The sequence below is a fragment of the Streptopelia decaocto genome (genome assembly GCF_964273445.1).
Source record: "Streptopelia decaocto genome assembly, chromosome: 7".
Classification (NCBI taxonomy): Eukaryota; Metazoa; Chordata; class Aves; order Columbiformes; family Columbidae; genus Streptopelia; species Streptopelia decaocto.
In genome coordinates, this window is record NC_138661.1 from 65,580,599 (window position 1) to 65,595,580 (window position 14,982).

At 40.7% G+C, this 14,982-nt stretch overlaps 1 long non-coding RNA gene across 1 annotated transcript; it reads right to left on the bottom strand.

The window, feature by feature from the left end:
- Positions 1–5,440: 5,440 nt before the first annotated feature.
- LOC309442327 lies at positions 5,441–14,595 on the bottom strand. The gene is made up of 5 exons (XR_014184587.1): positions 14,449–14,595; positions 11,083–11,529; positions 9,706–10,016; positions 6,117–6,203; positions 5,441–5,961 (listed from the first exon to the last, which is right to left on the bottom strand). It is a non-coding gene; the product is annotated as an uncharacterized lncRNA (long non-coding RNA).
- Between the last annotated feature and the right edge of the window lie 387 nt (positions 14,596–14,982).

The following is a 14,982-nucleotide window of genomic DNA, read 5'->3' on the forward strand; positions in this document are numbered from 1 at the left end:
AGTGCACTGCCAGCAATGCTCCCAGCCCTTTGCTGGCCTCAGCTGCTACGGTCCAGCTCCCCCAGTTACTTTTCCACACTGGGGAAAGTCTGGGACTGGCAGGAGGCTCCAGCAACACCCAGGGTTTGGGAGAATGCTGGAAGGATTTGGCTGGGTCAGAGTTTCCCCCACCTCTAAACTGGTCTCAATATCGTGTGATTAAACTCTTCCTCCTCCCTGCCGCAACACTCAACCATAGATGCTCTCAAATACGGAATTATTACCCACTGTCCTATGGGTGATTGCACTTTGTGACAAACAAACTGGCCAGAAGAGCTCAACTTCCAGTTGGGCACATTATAGTTACCAGATTTTTAGATGTGTTCAGCATTGTACATTTATTTGCCAGATACTATCTTGAAAAGTTTGGTTCTAGTAGCCAGAAAGACAAAACTTTGCTAAAGGAATAAATAACTGTAGAAAGAACTTGTTCAAAAGATCAACATCCTGTCCAAAGGTCCGATTCCTATGGGCACTTCAAAACCCTGTGAAAAGTCGTTGGTGCTTAAAGAAACTTTTTTTCTAACATTCGTATCAATTTTACCTAGCTATTTTTCTTTATTTTAGTCTGTCCTTTGTTTGTTACTTGTACATCAAATATCTTGATCCGAAGAGGTCATCTTCGATCTGTTTTCACTGAGCGGTTTTGTGGTTATCTCCATTCTTCCTTCTTGATTCTCCATCAATTTGCATTCCCTTCTTGCGCTGGACTTTTCTTCAGACAGCTTATTTTCAAAGCAGAGACTTATCAGGGCCGTATTAGCCTAACACACGTTAAATTTCTGTTTCCTCAGCCTGTATGGCTTAGGCAGGGCTGCACCAAGGCTCGGCAGGAGGAACACCCTACGTTGTGCCTGCTGGGAATCGAGACAGCGACCCAGCCTCATGGGACCTGACAGCACTGCCTCTAAACCACAGATCTCCTGGGTAAGCAAAACCTTTGAACATTAGTCCCAGGATATCTTAATCCTTTAGCACCCCAGAACACAGTAATGATGCTCTAGCGGGGGGTTATGCTACATCTGATACAGCTGTGTAGTGCGTATACATTTCTTGACACAAAGAGGTTGCTGTAAAATGAGCGCTCTGTTCTAAAATGTTGCTGGCAAATTGTCGTGAACATGGGAAAGAAACAAGAGTGTTGAGAGCTTTGAGTATCTTTGAAATATTTAGATATTATGTATGGTGACGCCTGTAATTCAACATTTGCTGTGGTAAACACAGCAGAAATGACTGTAGCATAATGTTATTCCATATTCTAAGCCAGATTCTTGAGGTTTGTTTTATTTATATCACATGTGGCTGGGAGAAATAATTCTAGGAAGGCTCATGCCATCTATTTTCTTTTCAAGTTGCCAAGACATCCTAGAGAAATCAATGGCCATGGACACTTCTGGGTGGCTAAAGATTTATTTTTAACCTCTCAGTGTGCCAAAATCAGGAGCAATTATTAATCTGCCCTGAAACTGCCAATACAACCTGCTAGCAACAGATGGTGTGAATGAAAAGCCAGAAGTGGCCATTTTTAATATTCAATAGATTAAAAAAAACACATAGTTCTTTAATCTTATCTAACCTCTTGTGACCGAGGGCCTAAGGTATTGACTTAAAGACAATACCAATAGCTTTGATTTGAACCTGGATCAACCAAGGAACTGGATCTTTTGAGATACTTTGTACCTCTAAAGGATGCTGTGTTTTTGTGGTCTCTGTTGACCTTGGTGGGAGATGGGCACTAAGGGTTGTTCTTCAACAACTTAAAAGATCAGATCCATCAGAGCACCTAGTGCTGCAGGTACCATGGGGCTGCACTCCAGGGGTTCTTGTTTAGGTCTGAACTTGTACGGCAGTTAAGAACCAACTCCTGTCGATGCCTAGGGATGGAAAAGTATTACATTACTAGATATTATCTCAGTTCTGCTGTATTTGTACATCTCAGTTACAAAATCAGGCAGTATTGCCAGCCGTCGTTTGGATACAGCTGGCACAAACACACATGCACACACACAGAGAACAAAACAAAAATCCCAAACTGCAAGCCTGCTTTATTTTTCAATTAGTTAAGGATCATGGAAACCTGAGCCTTGCAGCCTACGGTGGTGTGATGCTTCTAGTGAGACTGGTTTTTGCCCCATGTGCCGCTGCTGGGGAGGGCAGACTGTCAGCAGCAGGAGCACAGAATCTCACAACTTCCCAACCACCAATTCAAACTCACCTATGGGAAAGGCTGTCTCTGAATTTCATGTTGGGGATTGCTCATTATATTCCGTCATATCTCTGCAGCCCAGATTTACTTGTGAGAAACAAAGCAGGGGGGACCCAAAACCGCAAGAGCAGCTCATATTTAAAAGCAGTACTATTAATATTAACATGGTGCAGGTGAGAAATAGCCTGAAGGTTTTGCATGAATAATTTCCCAGGTCAGGTATCCTGTCGCTACGTACTCGCCAAGCAAACACAGCAGATGTGGACGGACAACAAACTTCACATGCACAACTCTGGGACAGACAAAACCTCTTGCAAACCAAGGGCTGCAATTTGAGAAGCCGTTACTTTCTCTATTTTTAAAGCCTTTATTGATACTTGTCTGCACAGACCCCCCCGTATCCTGGCAGGCCAGCAGCTCCTCACCCACAAATCCCAGTTCTGCTCCAGGTCTCCCTCCTGCCGTTGTTCTGCTCTCCTCGAGCGCGGCCCCTCTGTCCCTTTCCGCCTACGTGTCCGCACACAGAAACCACTGACCACGGTCAGGCGGTCCCCTGGCGATACAGCATGTGGGAAAGCTCTTCCAGGGTGACCGGCGGCCTTTCAAGAGCTCGGGCAAGAGAGTAAAGGCCGATGCACCATGGGAGAGCACGGGAAGGACATTGAAGTTTCCTGATGAAGGGAAAATGAGCTCTCCCCTGTGGGTTTTTCTCTGGAGGCTACAAGAGTGAGATTTCTGAATGGGAGGAGTAGAATTAAAAGAAAAAAAGCTAGAAGGATGTAACTTTAATCTAGCACATCATCATAGTGATGCTCGGTACTGCTGTGAAACAGAAGATGCTGGGAGAAAGATGCAGTTAAATATCAAATGCTCTCGGACAGCAAAATTTAGCCATGCCCAACACAGTGAGACAAACACCTAGTGAATGAGGGTATAGTGAAATAACCACTGAAGCGTTACGCCAGCCAAAGCTGTTGCTGAAAGCGGCGGCCCCAGCATCCCTGTCCCAGGACATTCATTCGTGCCGCTCTCGGGGACAGTCCTGCAGGGACCAGGACAGGGCACAGAACCAGCCAAGGACACGAATCGTTTTCAGGGAGAGCACCAGTTTGTGCTCACCAGCTGGTCATTAACAGGTGAATGAGCAACTAGAGATGTGGAGGCGGGTTGTGGGGCAGCGGGGAGGAGTGACAGGACTGTGCATTTTGTTGGTATTGTGGGTTTCTGCTGGAATGAAGCATCTGTGCAACTGTGGCCTGGGAGGTCTCATCTAATGGTCTGAGTAGAAATCAGTATTCTTCATTGCTGCTTATGGATGAGATTAGCTTCTTAGCTTTGGATAGGTCTTGCACCTGGAACATATTCACTGGTCTGAAAACGAGGTTGTGAAGTGATTATTTGGGTTTATAACATTGTTTTTTTTGTCTTTTTGATAACTTCATTTATGACAGAAAGATACTAAAATGTCTACCTGTGAAAGCAACTTTCTACCAGGCTCTGAGATGCGTTCCTAAATGTTCTGTACTGTAGACTACCCCAGTAATTCTAGATACCCAGTGTATTTCTTGCCATGCAGGACATACAGAATTGAGGGACATTCAGCGCTGAGAACTCTTCCACTCTATGATGATTACAGAAACATCTGTTCTCAATAACCCTCTGCAGATCATCTGTAAAAATTCAGTGTTTAGTAGTCCCAAATATTTCCCATTTTTGACAGGCATGAGTCTGAACAGTCTGAATTTCAGATGAGTTTCCCTTACAAACCACTTTCCTTACATAGACCCGAAATGCTTTTGTATCGACGTTTTACAAATTCTCACGGAGTGCAGCATTCAACTCTGCATGGTCAGACTCCCTATCTGAACTTGGAGTTTTGTGGTGTTTCAGATTTCGTGGTCTGAAATTGATGTTTTATCTCGGATTTCTAACCTGTAGTGAGACGACCAGGCTATTACATGAAAGTGGCGCTGAATGCAAAACACACCGCACTATCAACATCTCTTTCATGAAGACGTTTCATTTTGGAGTTGCTTAATAAAGTCACAGAAGAACACTTTGCATGAGCACACGCAACGACATCTACAGAATTTCTTACAATCAGGATATTTTTTTTCTCATTATCATGCTGCAAGTCTCTTTATCTCCCTGGCTTCTAATAGAATTTCTGCCCTATTACCAGTGAATCGGAATATATATCTCTGAATGTGTCCACAAAAAACAGGTTTCCTTAATGTGAAGATATTCTGTAACCATGCAGAAAATAGCATCAGCGCTTCTGCGAATGATAAGTACAACCAGCTCTTGCAATCACAAGGCAATTCAGAAAATTAAATGGGGAGTCAAAGACTTGGTATGAGAGTGCTCAGATCTTTGTAGAAGTGAGACTAGGATTGTCTTTCTTTTTTCACTTTGTGTGTGTGCATTACAGCCCTCATTCATATTTCTCTTACGCGTGGTGGAAAACTGTTAGCTGTTAAGCTTCATAACATCACTGCAAATACCCCAGATCTCTGTTCTGTCTGCTAGACCCCACTTAAAAGCTTTTTTTGTTTGTTTCTTCGCAGAGAAGCAAGCTTTCCATTCAATACTAACATTCTAAATGAGAAAAGTCCTGAAACAAGTGAGGCCTTGGAGCTCAAGAGGAACATCTCCAGAGGAAGGAGGAATCTCGCACGGTTGCACCTTTCCCATCCCCAGTTCTGCTGCAAAAATGAGCAGCCAGTGCCACTAAATATCTCTCACTGCAACGCAGCACAGGACCCAATCCTGGAAATGAGCTTGCGCCGTCTTGGGCGCAAGTAATTCTGATATGAGCTTAGCAGAGATGGAAAGCACTTGAAACAAGGGCTGATGACTTATGAGCACTATGGGAGGAAGGCAGCCCACTACAAGCAAACTTTTCTGCTGTAGGTTTGTTTTTTGGTTTTGTTTTTGCATTTTTATTTAAATCATGTTTCAGCCCACTATTTGTTAATATTATTTATTTTGTTTGGTTATTGAAAACAATAACAACCAATCAACCTTTTCTTTTAGTCTATACGTTCAATCATGCAAGTTATGGATTATACAGAATTGCCCACCCCCAGTTTGGAGTAAAAAGAGAGCAAGGTCAACGTTTTACAGGACTGTATCCTACGTGCTCCCAGACTGCCTGACATCACATGAACTAAAGAAAAGTCTGCAATAGCTTACCGTTTTTTTGAATGGGTGCCTGGTGCTGGAAGGTATCTAGAGCCATTGACAAAAAAGGCATCTGAGGACACCGAGCATTATCCAGGCAATATTCAGTGTCTTCCAAGATTCAATGCCTTGGCAGGCAGCAGATTTTTTAGATGGGAGGAGATGTAGATTTTTTAGCATCAAAAAAAGGAAAGGTGAAGAGTTCATCCCAGCTCTAGGTGGTATTTTAAAGCTAGCACGGTTAAGGCATGCCCAGTGCTGCTGCCAGCAGCTTGCAAACCCTTCACTTTTGACTTTTCCTGTCCGAAGGACCAGCTCAGAGTTGGAGTTGGCATTTAGCATGAGTGTAGGAAACTTTGAGCTAAGACCTCATTTGTTTCATCATCAGACCATTCCTATTTCTACATATCTTGAAAACAAACCTTTCCGTACTTTGGCTCATATGAACTGCTCTGTAGTCCTCTTGATCCAGGTGAGTGATGGCTCAAATCAGTTGATGATCTGTTCTGCCATTTGTAATTCTGAGATTTAACCTTTTTGCAACAAAATCACAAAGAAATAAGCCATTTGTGGTGATTCCTGTAATCAAAGACTATAAACAAACAAACAGGAGTATATATAAAAGTATCCATTATATGATCATATACATATATATATATATTTATAAAAATTTCAGCAGCTCGCTTACCAGATTCGTAAAACCGGTGATGAGATGACAGATGAGAAATACAAAACTTTCAAGTTGGAGACATTTTTCTGTTTATGGTTCATATGACTTTATGTGGGGAAAAAAAAAAGATTTATATGAAAATGGAGAAAGTTGGGTGACTCTTGATTCACCCTTCTCAACAAAATCTATATGTATATATGCCTGTACACATATAGAAGTGGTGTATATATAGAGAGAGAGATAAACAAAAGATACAAAGAAAGAACATTATGGAAGAAAAATTATATGTATGACTGATGAGTCTAATGACCATTAGCACTAAACTCCATAATGTCTTGGAGAATTCAGATAGAGCTAATCCTATATCAAAATAAATCTACTTTTTCTTGGAACTTTAAACCAACATTGTTATTTTCTCTACTATGTTGCTTTGAAAATTACAGGATGTTTTCACTGGTCTGCCTTCAATGGAGTTTAATTGCCATTTAAGTGATGCAATTTATTATACACTCCATTAATTTGAACTTTTCTGGTAGAATAACAGAAAAAATGGTGTGTGATAATCTGGAATTATTTTATTATGTATGTATTGAAGCAAAGGAATCATTTCAATTCCAAGCACTGAGCTGGTAGAAATTGTCTTAGCTGCAGGAGATAAGACTAAAGATAGTGTTAAACCTTCATTTATAAAACAGAATCTTCTGCACACACAAATCCACATTTGCATGTGTGATATAAGTTGATTCTTGCTCGGGTAATATTGTGCCAGCGTGAGCATGCAAAAACACTGGGTCATTTGTTAAAATGGTGCATACATATAACTTGTAAATTCTGTTTGATCTGCTGTGTATAAATGTGTGAATCTGAACACAGAGCAGCAAACAACCTCAGATCATGAGATGGAGGTAGAGAAGCAAACTACAATAACCAAATATCTCTTTCTTAATCTTTTTTAAAGTCCCAAAGGTCTGAGACAGTTTTGGATTATCACACCCCTTTCTATAGTGACAAAGCATTTTAATGGGAATTCATATATGTAGAATGACATCCCTATTTCTCCTTATCAGCAAGATGTTTACCCACTCTTTTTTTATACATTGTTAATACACTAAAATTGTGGAGACTTACAGAATATTTCTCACAGAATCAAGGTTAGGCCTGCCCTAATTGTAGAATGCAAACTGGTTTATTTATATTTTGCAGCTTATGAGAACATGTTCAAGAGCAACGTCCAGCCCATTGCAGATCCAAGTGCAGCCCAAATCCTGCTCTGAATGCTACTGGTGCTATGGTCAGTAAATGTGCTCTGTTGCCAAGAAAATAGACAATTGTTTCTTGCTGCTGCATAATATTCAGGAAATACACTTGGCAACTGGGAGAATTCAGTTGGTTCTGCTGCAGTAACAAACTGGTGTAGACTCAGACTTTCCATGAGATAGAAAAGCATTGTCCTGCAGTTGAAAAACTTCATTTTTAATGAGTAGTGAATTAGTACAGTGGCTGGGTAGTAAGCACTATCACGTAAGCACTCATCTGGAAAAATCCACTATATTCCTACTGGGAAAACCTCTGCCATTGGGCTGCTGTCTGACCAAAGGCAGATTCCTGACTTCTCCCTGTATGTAAAGTGAGAATAATGACATTTACTGTCCTTTGTGGGATGCTTGTTTATTTATTACAGCAATATGTATTACTGTAAGTATTAATAAGCCTGACAGAAAAATTACTTCTTTAGTTTTTATCAGTGAAATATGGTCAGTCATCCAACAATTTGCTGCCTTGGCATACCCTCCACTCGCTATAATGACAGATAAACCGAGAGTATATCTCAAGAAATATATGGTTAGAAACAATGCTTTTATGTTTTCCATATTTTGTTATTTTTGCCTCAAATCACAGCTCAGTTCAGCGTGATCTGACATGGCTGAAATACCGAAACCTCCACTCCTCCGAGGCAGTGTTTATTATAGAAACCCACAAACTTAACCTAACCTAGAGCAGCTTTTCCAGCAGTGATATAATTACAGTAGTTATTGTTGCAATAAACCAGATGTTCCTGAACTGGAATGAAAGCACTTCCCCCCACATTATATTTGTTACGTTGCCTCTTTTCAAGTTTCACATCAGCTGTTCAGAAAACTCTGTCTCGGTTGAGTGTCACTTACAGATTCTTGCTGCATGAGCCTTTTAGCGTAAAAGAATGAAAGCCTGGCAGGCTTTGAGTTTTCATTGCTTTCCTTGAAACCTCAAACATGGCACTTATCAATGGCACCAACCCTTGCCTTGGTTTAAAGACAATTTTTGTCCTTTAAGACACTTTTACTTGGTTAAAAACAAAATACTTTGAGAAACTTTCTCTCAGATTGAATGAATTCATTGTTCTGTGCAAAAAGAAATGTTCCACTCCTACAAAAACCAATGAAGTTTACCACAGACCTCAGTGAAGCCATCGTTTTACCCCACCATAGTTGTTTGGCAATAGCTTTGCAGAACAGCATCTTTTTACCCGCTGTACCAACCGTGGTTGCAACTGTGAAGCATGAGCAACCATTCAGCCTGGGCCGTGAACATCTATCATTACTCAAACATTACACATCTTGTATTTTTAATAGTGCGTTAGTCAAAATATTTCTAATATTTCCCAGCCCGATCAAGTCCTAACTGTAAGAATATGTTGCTAATAAAGAAATGGACTGTACTTAAACTACTAGGACCTTAGACATGAACGTTCTTGTGTATATTTATGTGTGCGAGAAAACCTGTCTAGCAACAACGAATATCAAGAAGTCAACAGATTGCTTTATTACACTTTCTGTGCCGTATAATAATACAATATAGAAACATAAACTACACTTCGGATTTTATTTACTTATAGGTGAGTTCTCATGAACTTACGCAACCAGTAAGAATGAATTATCTTATTAACTATCTGAACACGTCGTGGCAATCCTGGAAGAAACATTTATAATATTCAGTTATATCTGCTACTCATTTTTCTGTTCACTAATGGTAAACTATTAGTCAACCCATCTCCATGGTAACCGTACTGTAACAAGGGACACAAACCAGCGATGAATTCACCCCGCAAAGTGGTCTGCTAAATTTACGCTTTGTAAAACGTAAATGTTTCTTATAGAAGGAATTTACATGGCTCTGAAACGCGGTCCAATTTTTCACTGATGTGGTAGGGGATGCAGACATTGTTGGCCTGATTTTTACAGAAATCTTTGAAAATGGGCCATAAAATAGCTGAGGAAACCCAAGAGGCACCCACACGTTTGGAAGCAGATTACAAGACAGCTCTGTTGCTGTGCCACAATCAGCTCCCTGCTTTCAAAAGAAATGGTATCGATTTCACTTTTTTTTCTCTTTCCTAATGAGAACGTGTCAGAGCTGAAATAAATAACCAGGACCCACGTCCAGGGAACCTTGACGTCTTTCCCATCACGGCGGCTGGGAGGCCCCTGTGCTTCCTCCCCTTGGCCATGACATGCCCGGTGAATATTTCCACCACCCACACTTTATTCATTCTTAACTCTCCTCACCCACTCATCATTACAGCTGTGCAAAGCATCCATTACAAACCCTGCAGCCATCTGAAACCTACCTTTAGAACTTCATGTGCTCCACACACAGCTGGGATTGGTTGGACTCTGGGTAAATTCGCTTTTGAGACGATTGAGCGCCAGTTTCATGCAAATTCGGGCCCAGGTTAAGGTGAATGATTTATGGGTTGCATATTTTGAAAATCGCTGGGAGAGTTTCGTATCGCTGCATCATGCTCTGCTGCACAGATCACTGTCATATTCATGGAAATCAGAAAAGATATGTGTATAGTACGTTGCAAAAGGGAATAATAATAGCAGTCAGATCCCAAATGTGCTCCGTGCATTGCAAACAGTTCCTGGCCTGAAGGACCTGAGGGAAAAAAAAAAAAAGAGGTCTTTTTAACTCTTTAACACTTTATTGCTTCAAAGTGTAACTAACTCATAAATTTTTTATGACATTCCTTCGTTTAGCACATATGCATGCCACTAGCATTTCAATTAGATAGGAGCTCGGTCAAGGAGCTGCCGTACCGATGCCCTCAGACAGGAAGGAGAAGGAAACCCAGACTACAAAATTCGGATTCAAAGCTAGATTTTTCCATAGCCAAAATGAGAGATTTATTTGGTTGCTTAAAAAAAGTCTGAATTTGCAAAACTTGGATTTGGATTCTCACTGAGATTTTGGCCAGCCTGGCTAGCAAGATTGAGCAGTGTGTTGTTAAATGAAGACTACATTACACCAGCCCTACTGAGCGCCAGTTTTCTTAGTCAGTTTTCAGAACCATGAAGGCAATTTGTTCTAAAACACTGACCGTCTCGAAGAAACTAATTTTGCATTTTAAGGGAAGCCCAAACGATTTGAGGCAAGAGTACCAAACATGTCACTTAACCTCTTGACTCGTGACAAAAGAACTTCCTTGGTTTCAGCATGACAACTCTTTATCTGCAAAACTATCTTTTTAAATCATGAATGAGTCCATGCAGAAGACTGTGAACAGCTCACCAGATCCCGCCTGTGGAACACCACTTCCTGCTGATATCAAAATGTTCGTGTAAGTGAAAGCCAGAGGGACGGTTTTTAGTGTGTGGCGAATGTTGCTTTGTTATCAAGTGACTTCAGTTGTTGTTTTAAATCCTGTAATGCGCCTGTTTATCAAAGCGCCTTCAATACAAACAGGGAAAAGGCTTGAAAAGTTTGCGTAAGTCCCAAAAATGCCTTAAGGAGGAGTTTTCTTGGACTTAGAGTCATATTAAGAAAAGTATTGAGGCATGGGAACCAGCTGAGCAAAGGTCTAAGCAACAGGATCTGTGGCACGAGACACAACTGGGTCTCAATTCATGTTCTCCTAAATGTCTCAGAGGGGTGAGATGAACCCACAAGTGTCTGTTTCTGTAATGTGAGTGACCAGCTGATGTGTAGCTAAACGTCCACCTACCTCCACGTTAGACAAGGTGAGCTGCATTCCCGCTGCTCTCCACAATGCAAAATTTGGTGAAGGAGAGAATCAGGATTAACACTCATCGCTGTAGAGGTCAGTGCTTTATCCTGTTCTGCTAAGAGCAGAATTCTTCCCCTGGTGAAGAATCATTAAACAAAAATAGTAAGTAAAGGATCAGCGCGGAAACATTAACAACAAACAACAGGACTATCAGAGGAACTTTGTGAAGAAATGAGTCACAAAAATAACACAGAAGCAGCCTAGGATTGCAACATCCGAATCCGAAACTATATTTATAACAGTCTTTAATCACCACCTTCACCGTGTGCATTTGTTACTTGCACTTGTCGAAACGTTCCCTTCGCGTTTTGCTCCGGGCCAGGTTTGGTGAAGTGCTGAGCATCCTCATCCCACATCAACATCAACACATTGTAGACTTCTACCCTGGGAGAGATAAAATATGGCACAGAATGTTTCGTATCACATATGTGTGGATGGATGTGAATCAAGGAAACAATTGCTTTAAAATAAATGACGTGAGACTAGAAAAATGATAACATAACACAGGATTTGAGAGCAAAACCCCAGCCTCTTTGAATTCTTTTCAATAACAGTAAAGAGTGGTGCCACTAACAGTGCTGTTCTGGGGACTCAACTGGCATTTCCATGGCATAATCTTGATTCTAGGGGATGGTGTCTCGGTCATTTCAAGTCATGCCGAGCTCTAACTTACTGAGGAAAAATAAATAAATTGCTGAAATTAAGGCATTTCTCTCTCCCCGTCTCTGTATTATAAAAAAATAGAATTTACATTTTATGAACTATTTGCCAAACCTCATGATAAAGACCTTCCTTTTAAATGGATGGATAATAAAAAGGAAGACAAAGGAGATAAAGAACTTCAATATTTAAAAGATTTGCCCAACATACACTGTCCTTCCTTTCCACAATGTTTTTTGTTAAAAAATGAGAAATAGATTACGAGTCTCATTTAACAGCAACATGACCAAAAAAAATGCAGGCAATTAGTAACAAATGCTCAAGCAAATGTATCAGTTCCAAAAAAAAAGAGGTGACATATAAAACGTTAGAACTGGAATTTACTGCCACTGAAGTCAGCAATAGCATTTCCATTGCCTCCAGCTGGAGGAGGACTTGGTTCCTAGGAAGTTCACTTCAAAGATGATTATCTTTATATCAGCAAGTCTGGGAGCGAGGGCTCCATGGCCTTCCACATGAATGCTAAAGGGAATACTGTGCTATAAATCCCTGTTCCTGCAATGATAAGGACTCTGGCCCCAGTTGAAATATGTGGAAATAAAGTACAGTTATATGAGTTTAAAAATCCTACCAAAATCTCTGAGTAACCACATCTGCAGTCCTACCACAGGTAAATCTTCCAAAACTCTTGTTGTAACTGTGGCTTAAATAAGCAGTCCAGGGCCTGTTTCAGTGTTTGTTGTCAGATTGTTCAAATATTTCACTTACATTTATTAACCAAAGAAGCTCTCAGGCTCTTTGTTTCAGCTGTATACAGAAGTTACCAAGCTCACTGTTCATAAACTACAAGTAGAGACTGAATTACCTGGGAATTTTCAAATTTTTTTTTCAGACTGTTACTTTCAATTAATATAAGGACTTCCCTAAATTGACTCTGTTTTGGCCTAATAAATAACCAGCCTTTCAAAATTCTCTAATGGTTAAAGGTAGTGGCAAGGTATTTTGGTCATGCATTTCAAGAATATAGGTAAGCAAATTTCTTGAGTCTTGTGTGTTTTAGTCACAGGAGTGTTTCTAATTACTTGGGATGATTATAATTGTTTACACCTTTGGAAAAGATTGAATATAGGGTGGTCCACTTTTGAGCCACTACTAAATCACGTATCCTGACTCACGTGATGGGAGGAGGATTCCTTAGTCGTGTTCCCAAGGTTTTTCCAGCAAAGCTGGGGGCTGGAGCCCCTGTCTCCAGGCTGTGCACCCTGCAGCCTGCCCACCTCTCCTCCCCTCTGCTTCTGCCTCCCTCTCCGCTGCTCCATCTGCTCCGGCTCTTTTCCACGTGCATCTCTGCCCAAAACAAACTCAACAAGGCTCCCCACCCAGATCTTTTGAATTCCTGGGCAACCTTATGTTTGCCTTTGTTTTGGGCAGAAACATGTGCTGAACTGTCTCCTGCAGCTCAGAAAAAGAAGGGCGGTGGTTAAACCTACCATTTTCAGCAAGGCTTAACTCAATGTATAACAAAACCCTCAGTACAGATGTAACCACTTCACAATCCCGTGTGTGTGTATGGTATGTGAAGAGGAATTTGCAGAAGAAATGGTCATCTTGCCCCAAATTTCCAGCTGGACAGGAGCCACAATCAGGACCAAGACTTGAGCAGTTCAGTCCATTTCACAGCTGCACGTAGGAAAAATGTTTCAGCATTTTGTTTCTGTTGGGCCTGGAGTTTCTGCTGCCCTTACAGTTTCTACTTTAGACAAAAGGGGATCAGGACTTGATCTGAGCACTAGTTTGGGAGCCAAGGAGGCCACACTTGATGTGACATTTGGGCACTCAACAGGTCTTCTAGGCTGGAACCAGCTTAGATGGTGCAAGGGAGCCTGGTGGGATCTGCTCTTGTCCAAGCTCACAAGCCGGTCTGTGTTACCAAGCCTCTGTTTTCCTCAGACCATGGGATCATGGGTTTAATCACTTGGCGGGGTCTCTCCACTGATGTTTTGCCCCCCAAAAAAATCAGAAATGCCTGAAGCGTCGCATATTGAACTTGTGTGTGTCACATCTGTCAATCCCAAATAATGCCAATGCTGATGGTCTTAATAAGACAGTGGTTTATACTCTAGAGAAGGTTCATCCGTATGATGTTCAGTGGTCACTTGGTGGAAATAGGAGCTCTCCAAAGCAGCGTAGTGGCCATTGGCAGGGAACGGGAAGGGGTAGGAGGTGTTCCATAACCTGGAATCTTCTTACAGAGTTTACTTTAAGGTGGGTTATCACACGTAACCAGCCTAAATCTCTTCTAAATGAAAGTTCTGTTTATAGCATATCAAGGTCAAGATTATAAATCCCGGAACAAATCACCAGGTATGATTAAAAGGAATAATGCCAATTATATTTTCCAGTCATTTTCAGTGCTTGAAACGTGGTCTCTGTACTCCTTGGACTTCTCGCAGATAAGCGCAGATTGTATCCCTGTGAGCTATTAGTAACCTGATTATTATAGTTCCTTTGTTTTTACCACTAGCTTGAAATACATACCAGCATTAAACATTGTATATGGCATAATAAACTAGTTAATTTTTTCAGTGGTATTTCAACACAGCTTCAGAAGTATTTCCAAAGAAATTTCCAACCTTTACGTACCTTTTGTAGATAAATTCACTTTGCCTTTTTCATTCTCTTTTTGTGGCCAATTTCTAGCAGTCATCCCCAGTTCACCAATGAGAATGTCATGGCAATAGAGGGTTTTCTTTACATGTCATAGAATATTTCAAAACCCTTTATCACATAACTTGGCAACATGGAGACGATTCTGAAAGATAAAGTACAAGATCAAGACAACAAAACATAATGTGGTACAAAAGTAGCACATGACTTAATCTTCCTCTTAAAGAGGTAACGGCTTCATATTAAATTGAATACTTGAATTAACTTTAAAATATTAAAAAAAAATAAATTAAATAAAAACTTCAAAAGTTAATGACAAGAAGAAGATTAAAAAGTTGTGGATTTAGTACGGTTAACTAGAATGTATGTATTCTATCAGTACAGCCAATTATTATAGTTAGTACAGCCAGCGGTGCTTAACTAGAGGAAATTCTGCATAGTTAAAGTGTTGGCTTTGTGACAGAACATGCATAAAGCACAGTAAATAGTAATACTATGCACAGAAATGTT